We start from the raw sequence: 12,433 nt of genomic DNA on the forward strand, positions 1-12,433 counted from the left end.
TCTGATTAAACAACCTGATCTCTGATCACAGCTGACGTATCACACACCGACTGTGTAGCTGCTCCCCACTGGTCCGGGCAGCCCTGTTCCCTCACAGGATGGGAATGTCCTGGTCTTGTCCACAGCAGCCCCTTAGGACTTCCATAGGGGAAGAACCAGGATACTCGAAACCCTCAAAATTGCTGTTCTTTCCTCTTTTCTTCGGTAAAAATTGTATGCAGTTGCGAACAATGCAGCATCTATATGTTCCCTTGTTCCAGAAGGAAGCAGAGATGGAAAATTTAGTCCAGAGTCAGTATTGATCCCCACCCGCGACCTTGGTTTTTTACAGTGAGTTCAGGAGCACTGTTCACATGTGCTCTAGAGGAAGTACTGCATATGAACAGCCGGCAGTGCATTTGGCAGACGTGTTGGTCAAGTCACAGGACTGTTTACACAGTCTGTTGTGAACATATGAAACATAAGAAGCCATAACACTTGAATATATTAGAAACAAGTTCATGAGATCAAGGAAAATTTTTAGGATAAAAGGACAATAATAAAGCAAAGGCCTAAGGGTTGTGATGGCTGCTAATTGAAATTCAGATTTTTTTAAATTTTAACTTTTTTTTTTCTTTTTTTTTTTTTTAGGGAGCCCAACTAGAAAGACATTCTAAGAATGGCTGCATGGTATTTAGAGATCTGGGTACCAGCTGCCCTGTGCACATATTTGCAGAGGCTTCTGTTCAGCTAAGAATGGGCTGTGGATTCAGGTAAGTCATGTGAGAGAGGTTAAGCACGTGTGTTGTAAGACCTAATGGTACAACGTAGCCTTGTTCTATATAAGCATGTTTTGTGCTGATGTTTTCCAGTTATTGCATTCCTTACAGTCAGTATAGGAAAAGGTGTGTGGCTGGCAAAACTGCAAGCCCAGACAAAGCATTTCTGGGTGTGGATGCTTACAGGCTATTGCCAGGTGCTTCAAATAGGCATTTATGTCAAAGAGCTGAGGTCAATTCAATGATAGCCAATTTCAGCCCTAGATTATTACATAAATACTAATAAGAACAGTGGTACATTTCACATTCGTGTTATTGGTCTGCAAAGTGTTTACCTAACCCTGTAGCAGTACTGGTGGGGAATATATATCCCTTCAAGACAACCAAGAGAATTTACAAAGTGAAGCAAAAATTTGTTCGCCTCTTTAATGTAACCTTCTGAGTTTAATGAGAAGTAATCTTGTTTTCTGTATACCAGTAAAGAAAAACAGGAGAGCAGAATAAACTCAAATGGGATGGAACTGCAGTCTTCCCTGTTTTTGCCTCCCTGCTGAATGACCCTTAATCACTTTTTGCGTCTCTGTGGCTCAGTTTCCCTGCCTGTAAAATGGGCATAATGAGACTGAAGTTCTAGTAAAGCATGCGGATCTGTGGGGAATAAATGCAGTACAAGTGGTATGAACTATTTTTATTTAAAAAAATGCATTAAGGAAAAAGGTACAGAAAAGGAATGGAATTTCATCTGGAAGAAGATCTAGGATTAACTTATTGATATGAAATATTTGTTACTGGCCCCATATGCTTTTAGGATATCAACCATTGACATTTTTATTGGTTCATCAGCCTTGTAATGCATTTTGAATCTGACCCAGGACCGTGTAGAGCACATACTGACGCTTAGGTTTATGCCATTTTCACTCTCTGGTCACTCTCTGACATTTTGACCAAATATCTTCCAGTTGCTATGGGCCTGCTTATTTGGAGGGGTGGTGTTTTGTTTTTTTTTTTTTCTTTACATTTAGAGTCTCTGCTGCGAGAGGCTCTGACAATGATTTGGAGTTGTTAATGTCAAAAATGCTGTGTAGGAGGAAGTATTATTACATGTCAGCTTCTCCAGATTCACGCAGATAGTTTCTTTAAAGAAAAAGCCTTGATACTTAGTCCAAAACTTTGACAAGAAGATGATCACATGAAACACAGGAACTCTTCTGCATTATACACCCCTTGGGGGAGAGGGTGAGTGCAACAACCACTCCTCCTCACAGGAGTGGGTATTGCTAGTCCTGGGGAGATGAAGCTTACAGCCCCCTTGGACACTTCCACCCAATAAATCTGCACCTAAGCTTTCTTGCCTGTTTTTACACATATGTTAAGTTTTAAAATGCTATACATATAGCAATCATTTTTCAGGAAAACTAAGGAGGGCTTTTTAGCAGACGTAAATCAGCACAATTTACGACGTTGTTGGTTCCCCAAGTGCTTTCGGCCCGCACTGCTGACAAAAGAGGCAGTCCTGCCCTCTTCCTGCTCCCACGCTGTCCCCTCCCTTGCGCTGACACAGCCGTGAGGTGAAGTGTGTTGGGAAATACATCCCGTTCAAATCTATCCCAGCAAAAAACCTCAATGGTTTCTCAATGGAGAGAGGCATTTGCTGCTTTTCAGGGTGTCACCAGCGTATCCCAGATTAAAGTCCTTGTGGAACCACTGTGTTAGTGTAATTCACTGGGTCTCCGTGAAAGCCAGGAGCTTTGCTAGCTTGTCCCAACAGCTTCTGGCTAAAAGAGAATTGCGCTGCAGCTGGAAACTCCATCAAGTGAGTTTCAAAACATTTCATTCATATGTGGTCCTCAGTTGATTCTTCATACACCTTTACTATAGTCGGTAGTGCTTCCTAAGCCTTGTCAACGTTGCAGTTCAACAAAGGCTTGTCTCAAGACTTTGTGTTGTGTAAATAAACCTTGTGCCTAGCAGGGTGTCACTGAGTTAATGTAAAGCCTGAAAAGGGGAGGGCGTGGGAGCAGCATGCCAGCGTTAACATTCTGTTTTCTGCACAGGATTGCAACAGGATTGCAACAGCCCAGCCTATCTGAGCTGCTGCACGTACTGTAAACATGTCTCTGCACTTGAGTTTGATACGGGTGGTGATAGAACAATATACCTTTCTGGGAAGTGGTAATGGACAGCAAGATTTTTTTTTGAAGGAAATTCCAAATAAACAATAGCAGTTTTCTTCTTAGAGTGCTGATGCTTTCCAGGTGGCCCACCAGACAGCCAAACAAAGGAAATGTATATGGCAGCATTCGCTCAAGGGTTAAAGTTTCAGGGTAAGGAGTGGGAATGTTGAAAATCCCATGAACTTTAATAGTTATGCTTACATCTTTGTGGTAGCTGTCACTCCTTTTTTTGCTTCTCACAGATCAGTAATCAGGGGACAACTGACTGAAATAACCCCCCTGGTAAAAGTATACAACTGTTTTTGAAACAAACAGCATTTCATATGCAAAGCTGTCTGGTAAAGTGCATGCTCAGGGTGCTTTTTCAGGCCTCATGGGAAGTTTTGCAAAGAGCAAGCTACCTTTTAGCAAGTGCTTTTCTGTTAGTTTCAAAATCCTCTGTTGCTTTTTTCTAGAATGATTTTCCCACAAAAGGTGATACAAACCATAAGAAAAGTCTCAGTAAAGCTTGCTGCTCCCCCTACCCCCTTCTCTCCCTCCCTCCTCCCCCAAACACTGGGAGCTCTCAAAAATATTTTAATATCCTGGAGATTAAAACCAGTGTCTTTAATTTGTATTTGTCTTGTAATAGCTCTGACTTTCACTGCCTTGTCCTCCCCTTTATTGGGAGTACATGTGTGAGCACTCCCTCTAATGTTGTTTATACGCTCGCTGTCAGGTTCAATAAGCAGTTTCTTAGCAGGGCACCTTCCCACGTGAAGGAAATGTTTCCAGTTCTTGTCTTAGCTCCTGCTTCCTCCGTGTGCAGCGTCTTGACAAGGCACAGCAGAGAACAACAGAAATGACTATCAGCGGTATCAGTAAATCTTAGCTGATAAATGGAAGTTAACTCTAGAACCTCATGAATCTACTGGCAGCTTAGATGTAGGGCAGCTGTTTACGGGGCATTTTATAGGTGTTCCAGTTATGCGAGTTTTGCGTAGTGCCTTTTTAACTTTAGGCATTTTATTAATAGTGGATCCGGAAGATTTTAGAACTGTAGTACACCAATACACCTCTTAGGCAACACTGAAAAGAATGTGGTAATCTGTTTAAGGATTCTCTATGTAAATAGGGATATTGCTAAAGAGAATCAAGATAAAATGTAAATGTGAATAATTGCTCTGAAGACAAAGAAAAGTTGGCAAGCAGCCATATAGAAGTTAGAAATTTAACTAGTTTTGTACCATGGGTACTAAATCATCCTAGTGGAGTCTCAGGTCTAGTCAAGTGAATGGCAAACCCACGGCTAACTTGTAGGACCAAGGATTTCCCCTTCATGCATGGGTATAGTTAAGTAAAATTTCCCAGAGCAGAAAAACTTGTTATAGAAGTGGCCAGATTTTCAGCTTTGAAGTAGAAGAGATACTTTCATTTTCAGTATCTCCATTAGAGCTTCTTTTTGCAAGACCAGAAGTGTTAACACTTGTGTCTGAGCCAAAATTCCAACCTAAGCAGAATGTACTCATCTAAATTTCCCTTTTGGTTTCATTTGGACAAGGTATTCTTTGGTGTAGTGTTGCTGTGTACTGTTACAGCAGTTGCTGTGTTGGGAGCTTGGGAAGGCGCCCGCATGGAAGAGGTTACATAAAAACTAGACCATTATAAGCTCAGAGAAACCCCTGAGTGTGATGATTAAAAAGAGAAAACGATTAGGGAAAACACATCAAAGAGTCTCAGTGAGAGTCCTAAAAGGAAAAATACTGATTATATTTGTTTTGATTTTGTATTACATGAAGTAAAAGATGTGTGGTGTGTCCTGGGTCGCCACCCTAAGGGGTGTGTACTTAAAGACAACAGAATCAGACTCCAAGACTTCCAAGTGGTTTATTTTGGTTGCAGGGCTGGGAAGATAAGATATAATTGTACCATATACATCGTGGTGCTATCAATCTGATAGATTATACTTCCCATACACCCCTGACCACCTTGCCTACCCTCTGCCTGCTAATCTGTTTCTAGCAGGATAACTACTAGCTTTTTGACCTTTCAAGAAACTTTCAACTACAATTTTTAAAACAGTCACAAAAATGTTTTTCTTTCTTCCAATGTGCAATTCTTCTTTCTGATGAAAGCAGTCAGAGGTGTGAGATGGGTAACATTGATTACTAAAGCTGATGTGCAAGTTCAGGTTCAATAAATTGTGACTCTTAGGGGCTAAAAATTGTTTAAAATTCCATTCTGGGTCTGGGAATAAGAGTAGAGATTTATTGATAGTCCTGTTGTTCACACTCTACCAGATTCTAATACTGTTATTTTAGAACAATGTTAGATTCATTTTTTAAAGTTTGTTAGACTTGTTCTGCCCTGGGAACCATGTTAGAAAAGGTTTGAACTAATAAAATATGCAAAATGTGGTTTTAGGGCTTTCCTTTAATGTGGAAAGGGGAAGAAAGGTTTTAGTCAGTTATAGCAAATCCAGTAAGGGAACTGTTTACTTAACGCTCTCACAGTTATTTTTTTTAATGTGCCTTTTCAGAGCTTTTCAGCTGGGTTTAGTTCAGGTGAACTAGCGTATGAATTAATGTTTTCTACTGATAAGTGTTTTTCAGTTGTTACTCTGACTTCAGTAGTTACAGTCATTTTCTTTCTGGCATACTGGTATAGTAGATCCCCAAAAGCTAAAGGAAAATAACTGAACAGGACTTTGGAAATGGGGGAATATAAAATGTAATCACTATAGATTTAGAATGTAGGTAGGAAGATTGCATCTGAGTTTACTTTCCCATGAATATATCTAGCATATATAAATTGACGTGGCATTAAGAATATTACAGAGTCTTGTTTGCTATGGCTTGTGTACATTGTGTGACTTTTTTAATGGACTGATGCAGCCATCCTAAGAAAATGGAAGGCAACACAGTGTTTATACTGTCCTACTGAGAATGTCCTCTCTCTTCCCAACCCCATGTAGTACTTGTGTGTAACATAAAAAACATCCAATAGATGCGTGTATCTGAAAATGGCAGAAAAAGTGCCACTTTCCATCTCAGGAATTCCAGTGCTTCCCTGGCTGCCTCATGTTGATGATTGTTTTAGGACTTTTTTTCACATCGGGACAGACACTGGCAATAGTGCATATTATTTTCCTACATCAACAAAAATAATTGTAAAAAATGCAAGGTATAGGAACATACTCTGTTTGTGCCAGTTAGGTGACACATTGACTTTGCTGGTTATGCATATTTGGCTTTGGCCTTTTTAGAACCTTCCTGAGTTTGGGTCCAAGCTGCTGAAGAAATGGTCTTGTACTATATGCTTTGCGTATAAGCAAGAGGTTGCTTGGAACAAGACGTTCTAGGTGAAAGATCCTTGCATTTTCCTTATGTTCTTCTGCCATCTTGATTTGGTGACATGCTGTAAAATCCACCAGTTCTCCTGGCTCATTTGGGGCTCTGGAGAGCAGTAGGTGAATGAGCCAAACATGAGAAACAAAGTGGAGAATGGCTGTAGACAGCAACACTTTCCTTCAGACCTTAAAGGCTAAGAGAATTTTTCCTATGTCTGGGACTTCTTGCTCTTGTGCATTATGTAGATTGACTATTCATTCAGATCAGGAGTCTAATATTTTTTCCCTTATTAAAAGAAATATTAAAAAAGCACTCTGTTTAGATTAACAGTGGACCTAGATTCATTTAGATTTGATCTGATCCTCACAAAACATCAGATGTGTTTGCAAAGCTAATAGAAGTGTAATGGCAAGAGCAGCAGTGGCAAGTAACTTTTTTTTTCCTCTTTTTTTCTTTTCTCCTTAATATCAAAGCTAAAACTGTGGTCTTGATTTATATGCAGGATTACTGATTCGTATACTGTTAAAGCTATATGATAATACATCTAAAGCCTAGCACAGTTTATAAATACACAGTACCTGTAACTTAATAGTTATTTGTGCTGAATCTTTTTTTGCCTGCATACTCTGTCCTACCTTTGTTACTCAGGGCACTAATGCTGCATTAAGGTAAGCAGCAAACAGCTGCATTTATTTTCATTTTATTCTTCCAAGTCACAGCAACATGCTGGAACAAAAGCCATTGTCTATAGCAAACCTTCTTAAATCTTTTAAGGGCATCCATCTGGATAGACTTTGTGGTTGTAGAAGGGCTGATGCTGTAAGTAGTCATTCCACTAATGGTCCCATTGATTTTTATTTACACTCTTTGCAGGTTGCAGGGAGTCTCAGTTTGAGCAAGAATTGCAGAATATATGCTGAATTCCAAGAATTACAGGCGTATGTTAAACTAAAACAAGGTTTCTATATCTGTCTTTAGGAAGCTTAATCAAAGCGGTGGCTCAGAAGTAACTGTTCAGTCTCCAGCAAAGCAGATGAGAAGTGCAATTGGTAAGCACTGTTAAAAACCAGGTGCATAAGTTTGAAAATGTTGATCCAAATCACATTATTATAAGTAGTAGGGAAATGTCATGACTTACTGAGATTAAACAAAGACCTGCTTAGAATCTTGTGACTTCAGCTCATAAATGGATTTCATCACTCATTACAGCTGCATAAACAAATGCATGTGGTATATATGCATGTTTTGTTTTTGGAAGTTGTTGTTTTTAAAATCCCCTCAGAGTTTTTTTAATGGCTTCTAATGAGCCAACGTTCCCTAGTTCTGGAGCAATGCCTCATGTACCTGAGCAGCATAGCACAGTCATTGCTTTTAAGGGAATAGTTTGCCTGCTTTTCTCCCTTTCTGGCAGCTGAACTGCTTTGGCAAGCAAGTTATTTTAAAGGAGAAATTTACAATATGAAACCTGGTGTCAAAACTTCTATGCCTTTTATGAAAGTAGTCTTACCCTAGTGCTCCTTTGGAGCTATTGAAATGTAATCCCAGCCCAGTCAACAACTGGAGAAAGTCCTAGGCGTATCTGAGCTCATACTGAGTAAGTTTGGTGTGTATCTAGATATTTTTCAGTTGTTTAATGTAATTTTTATGTTGTCTGTGGCTTCGTTTCTCCTGATGGGCCTCTCATAAGGAATCCTAGAAATGGATGCCCTGTGATTATCCATGGGTAATTAGTACTCCCCCCATGTTTTCTTGCCAATATGTTGCAAGTGGGATGTGGCAAGATTAATCAAAGTTTTGGTCTTCCTGCTGCAATTATTACCTGACGGCACTAATGATGGCAGTAGTTTGTGATGTAGAGCAGACACTTGTCTGTGGATTTAAAAAGTAGTACAGATCAAAACTATCAAGCAGCTCTCATCTCTCTAGGTTAAAGGTTGCTGCTTGCAGTTAAACCTACGCTATTCAGCATCTCAAGGCAGGCAGTTATCCAAGTTTAACCTCAAGAAACTAAGATGGCAAAATGTATGGGTAATTCTTTGAATTTCAATATACCATTTGATATTCAGAACTGGGATGCTGGATTCATTCCTGGATGGGTAGTCTGGATGGGTCTCATTTTAATGTTACACTGTAAATTATTTTTCTTAACCATATCTAAAAGAAAATTATTATTTTTTTTCTCCAAAGAAAAATATTCAAGGACACTCCATTTGTGTTGCCGTTTTCTGAGAAAGATTTAAAAATCAAATTTAAAAATGGATATCGTTGGGGAAAAATTGTACTTTTTTCCTACTTTACTCACAGCCTCCTCTTTTTACTTCTAAAAACACGAGTCAGGAAAGTAAAAAGAGCAACAATATGGGACAGTTCATGGTCAGGGGTGCTTACACATATGTCCCGTATAGATGGATTTGGCCTGAAGTGGTTTAGTTTGTTTTGCTCCCTAGGAAAATAAAACAGCTAATAAAAAGATACATAACTTAAACTGAATGAAACTAAAACCTTGTTGCTTTTCTGTCAAGCAGCCTTATTTTTTAGGCAACTGGGGAGGAGTCTTAAATCATGTGTGTTCCTGAAGCATGCTTAAACAAATTGCTGAGTATCTGAGGCTTTGAGTGTCCTGCCTCTTCTGTCAAAGCCTTCAGAAAATCCAGTTGTTCATCACCTCTGAAAACCTGCCCTCTTATGTAGGTAGCTAAAAAGATGCCTGACATTAGAGACTCGTGCTCCAAAACGTTGCCTTGCATGCCTTAAAATGTCACATTAAAATCAAGTACGGTTCACCCACAAACCATCTGGCTTTACAGATCTGAAACTGATCTTTCAATTAATTAAGTTTCTCTGCTTCCTAATAAGGCCTATTTGAAATGCTCGGAGGCTGAAGACACCAGGGCTGTAGGTCCGCACCGAGCGGGAGTGCGGCTGTGGCTGAGGGTCCCCCTGGCCGGTGGCGGGCCAAGCCTTGCTGGAGAGCTCTGCCTCACCTTACCTTGCTGCTCCGGCTGTGCAGCTCCCAGTACGGAGCTGGGAAAATACCTGGCTTTCTCCATATAAGGCCAGCAAGCTGCTGCGGGAGCCCTGTTCCTGCCCCAGCGCTTCCCAGCTCTGCTCAGCCACAGTCCTAAAAAGGCAGTTCCTTGCTCCTGCTTCCCACAGTGGAGCTCCCCAGGGAGGACAGCCCTCCCAAGTCAGGCATTTTACTTACAAGGAGAGCCGTACTTATGGATTTTGCTGTTGCTTCTCAAGGAAGCTGTTGTGTTTACAAGAACTGCTGGGGTTGTCCTCTCGTTTAGTGAATAAGCAGTGAATAATGAGAAGTATAATAGAGTGCAGTGTCTGAGCCTGCAAGCCTCTCTGCGCAGGCACATTTCTGCAACGGTATAGATCCCTGTAGGGTCCCACATAGGGAAGGTGGTGCACCATGCGAAGCGGTTCAGAGCCGTAGTCTTGAAAGCGTATTAGGTTATGGTTTTATAATAGAAAGTACTCAGCAGCAACATGAGCTCAAAGCAACTCACGTCCTTTTTCCTCCCTCCCCTGGCTGCCGTTCCTGCGCTGCCTCTTTGCTTGTGCTTGCTCAGTTCTTTGTGGGGGCCATGCTGTGTTCTTGGTTTAATTTGTTCTGAAAGCCAGAAAAGAGTTTTCTGCTCAGATTTACAGTGTGGCTTCACAAAAAGTTGTGCTAGTGTAACTGAGTGAGTGGTGGCTAGGAAAGAGGGGAAAAAACCCTTGGTTATTAATGCCCCATGCTCTTCCTTGCATGAAACCGAAGCTGCTGTACTCTCCTCCTGAATAAAAACTCTTCAAATGCTGAATATTTTATTAGCTATTTTTACAGGTTTAATTGAAAATTTCTGAGGGATCTGATTATTGGCTTATTTATTTCACATGCCAAGTTACAAGCTTAGTTACAGTCTGATAGATATTTAAGGACAAGTTCTTTACTGGAGCCAGATTTTGGAAAGGCTTGAATATGCTAATTCAGAAGGGGTTTTACACGGGATTTTTTCTTTTTATTAAATCAACAAATCATCCTAGCTTAATTTGAAAAAATAAAGAGGAGTGCTTTTCAGATTTAAGATCTGTGAAATTCTGGCATGTGTGGTGCACTGAGTGCTCACATACTCATTTCAGAAAGGGGCTTAAAATAATTCTTTTTCAAGGGGGCTGCTTGGGAAAAGTCCCTGGATAGCATGCTCTTTCGAGCGTGCGAGACGTTGGGGTGCAGTTCACAGAGTTTGAACATATTGTACTTGGGCACAGCAGTTTGTCTCTTCAGAGCCACATACTTCCTTAGTTTATCAGACTGCTCCTGGCAATTCTGTTCAACCTTTGGACTTTATGGCCTCTCTCAGGATGTAGCATTGGTTCCCTAATATCTCTTCTCTTGTCTTTTGCCAAGTTTCTAGCAGGCAATGAGGCTGTGACAAGCAGGGTCACAGGTGTTGAAGGAAGTCAGCAGCACAAACAATTATTGTTACAAAACTGGATTCCACGGTTACAAGGATGAAATACTGCTTTTCTTTATGAATCCATCATACCATCCCCATCTTCTCTTTTTCTGAGGTTACAAGGTGTTTTCTAGCTCATTTTCCTTTCATACAGATGCTAGGTGTGTGTCTGTGGATTTAGTAGGTGGGGTTAACAGTACTGATGGTATAGATTATAAAAAAGAGAGAGAATGCCATGCACTCATTTAATGCACATTGTTAGCTGAGATCTGTTGTGTATTTTCTAATGTTTTAGTACTGCTGGTTCCATTTTTCTAATGTTTTAGTACTGCTGGTTCCTTAAATATGTCTGTCATGTAAAACATGTTAAAACAAGTTATTCACACATTTGAATGGTAGTAAAGCAGATATTTAGAAAGAAACAGAGATCAGACAGTAAGGAAGAGGGTGATTAGAGAGAAATGTTGATCGGGCAATAAAGAGGGTGATAGCAGCTCCGGTACAATGAGGCAGGAGGCGGCGTGTCTGACCAATGGCTATGGAATTTGATAATTTAGGAGGAAAAAAACCATCTACAGCTCTAGGTTTTGAACACTGCTCTCTCACGGAGCAGAGAAACATTTAGCAAAATCCTCATTGGCAAAGGGATGCTCCTGCCTCTGCCAAACAAGGTAGGGGGTAGTCAGAAAACGTGTTGGAATATGGGAAATACCGCTCATTAAAGAAATTCTTCCCTTAGCATTTTTGGCCAGCTGCTGGTAGTGGTCCCAACATACCCCATGTGTTGCATTTTGTGACCCAGAGCTTTGGAGGATGTATGTTGTTAGAAAGACATGCACATGAAATGATAGTGGGAGGACTGCCAGAAGCACGGTAGTTACTCTGAGTTCAGAAAGTGCCCATATGTAGTTTTTAAAGTGAAAAGCAACTTTGCTGCAAATTGTCCTGTCTTCCATACTGTGTCATTAAAGCAGACTGAACCGTCAAGGTATTTTAGAAATTTTAGAAAAATTTAGAATTTTTTTGACTGTTGGAACTGAACTGAAGTTCAACAAGGCCGAGTGCAAGGTCCTGCACATGGGTCGGGGCAATGCCAAGCACAAATACGGGCGGGGCGGTGAGTGGATTGAGAGCAGCCCTGTGGAGAAAGAGTTGGGGGTATTAGTGGATGAGAAGATCAACATAATCCGGCAATGTGCGCTCGCAGCCCAGAAAGCCAACCGTATCCTGGGCCACATCAAAAGAAGCATGACCAGCAGGTTGAGGGATGTGATTCTCCCTCTCTGCTCTCGTGAGACCCCACCTGCAGTTCTGTGTTCAGCTCTTGGGCCCCCAACACAAGAAAGACATGGACCTGTTGGAGTGGGTCTAGAGGAGGGCCACGAAGATGGTCAGAGGGCTGGAGCACCTCTCCTGTGAAGACAGGCTGAGACTGTTGGGCTTGTTCAGTCTGGAGAAGAGAAGGCTCTGGGGAGACCTTAGAGCAGCCTTCCAGTACCTAAAGGGGGCCTACAACAAAGCCAGAGAGAGATGTTTTTACATGGGCATGTAGTGATAGGATAAGGGGTAATGGCTTTGAACTGAAAGAGGGTAGATTTAGATCAGATATAAGGAAGAAGTTCTTCACTGTGAGGGTGGTGAGGCACTGGAACAGGTTGCCCAGAGAAGTTGTGGATGCCCCCTCCCTGGCAGTGTTCAAGGCCAGGTTGGATGGGGCTTTG

General features: G+C 41.1%; 1 protein-coding gene across 19 annotated transcripts in view; it reads left to right on the forward strand.

Annotated features, from left to right (window-relative positions):
• Window positions 1-12,433, forward strand: part of FGGY (FGGY carbohydrate kinase domain containing) — a 327,635-nt gene that overhangs the window by 35,160 nt on the left and 280,042 nt on the right. For 18 of the 19 annotated variants that reach the window (XR_012651846.1, XR_012651845.1, XM_075037209.1 and 15 more), the window contains 2 exons: window positions 631-752; window positions 7,240-7,310. The gene's annotated coding sequence lies outside the window, so the exon portion shown is untranslated. The remainder of the gene's footprint in view (window positions 1-630; window positions 753-7,239; window positions 7,311-12,433) is intronic. The other variant, XM_075037224.1, reaches the window with a different exon arrangement.

This window comes from Buteo buteo, chromosome 10, assembly GCF_964188355.1.
Source record: "Buteo buteo chromosome 10, bButBut1.hap1.1, whole genome shotgun sequence".
In the NCBI taxonomy this organism is placed as follows: Eukaryota; Metazoa; Chordata; class Aves; order Accipitriformes; family Accipitridae; genus Buteo; species Buteo buteo.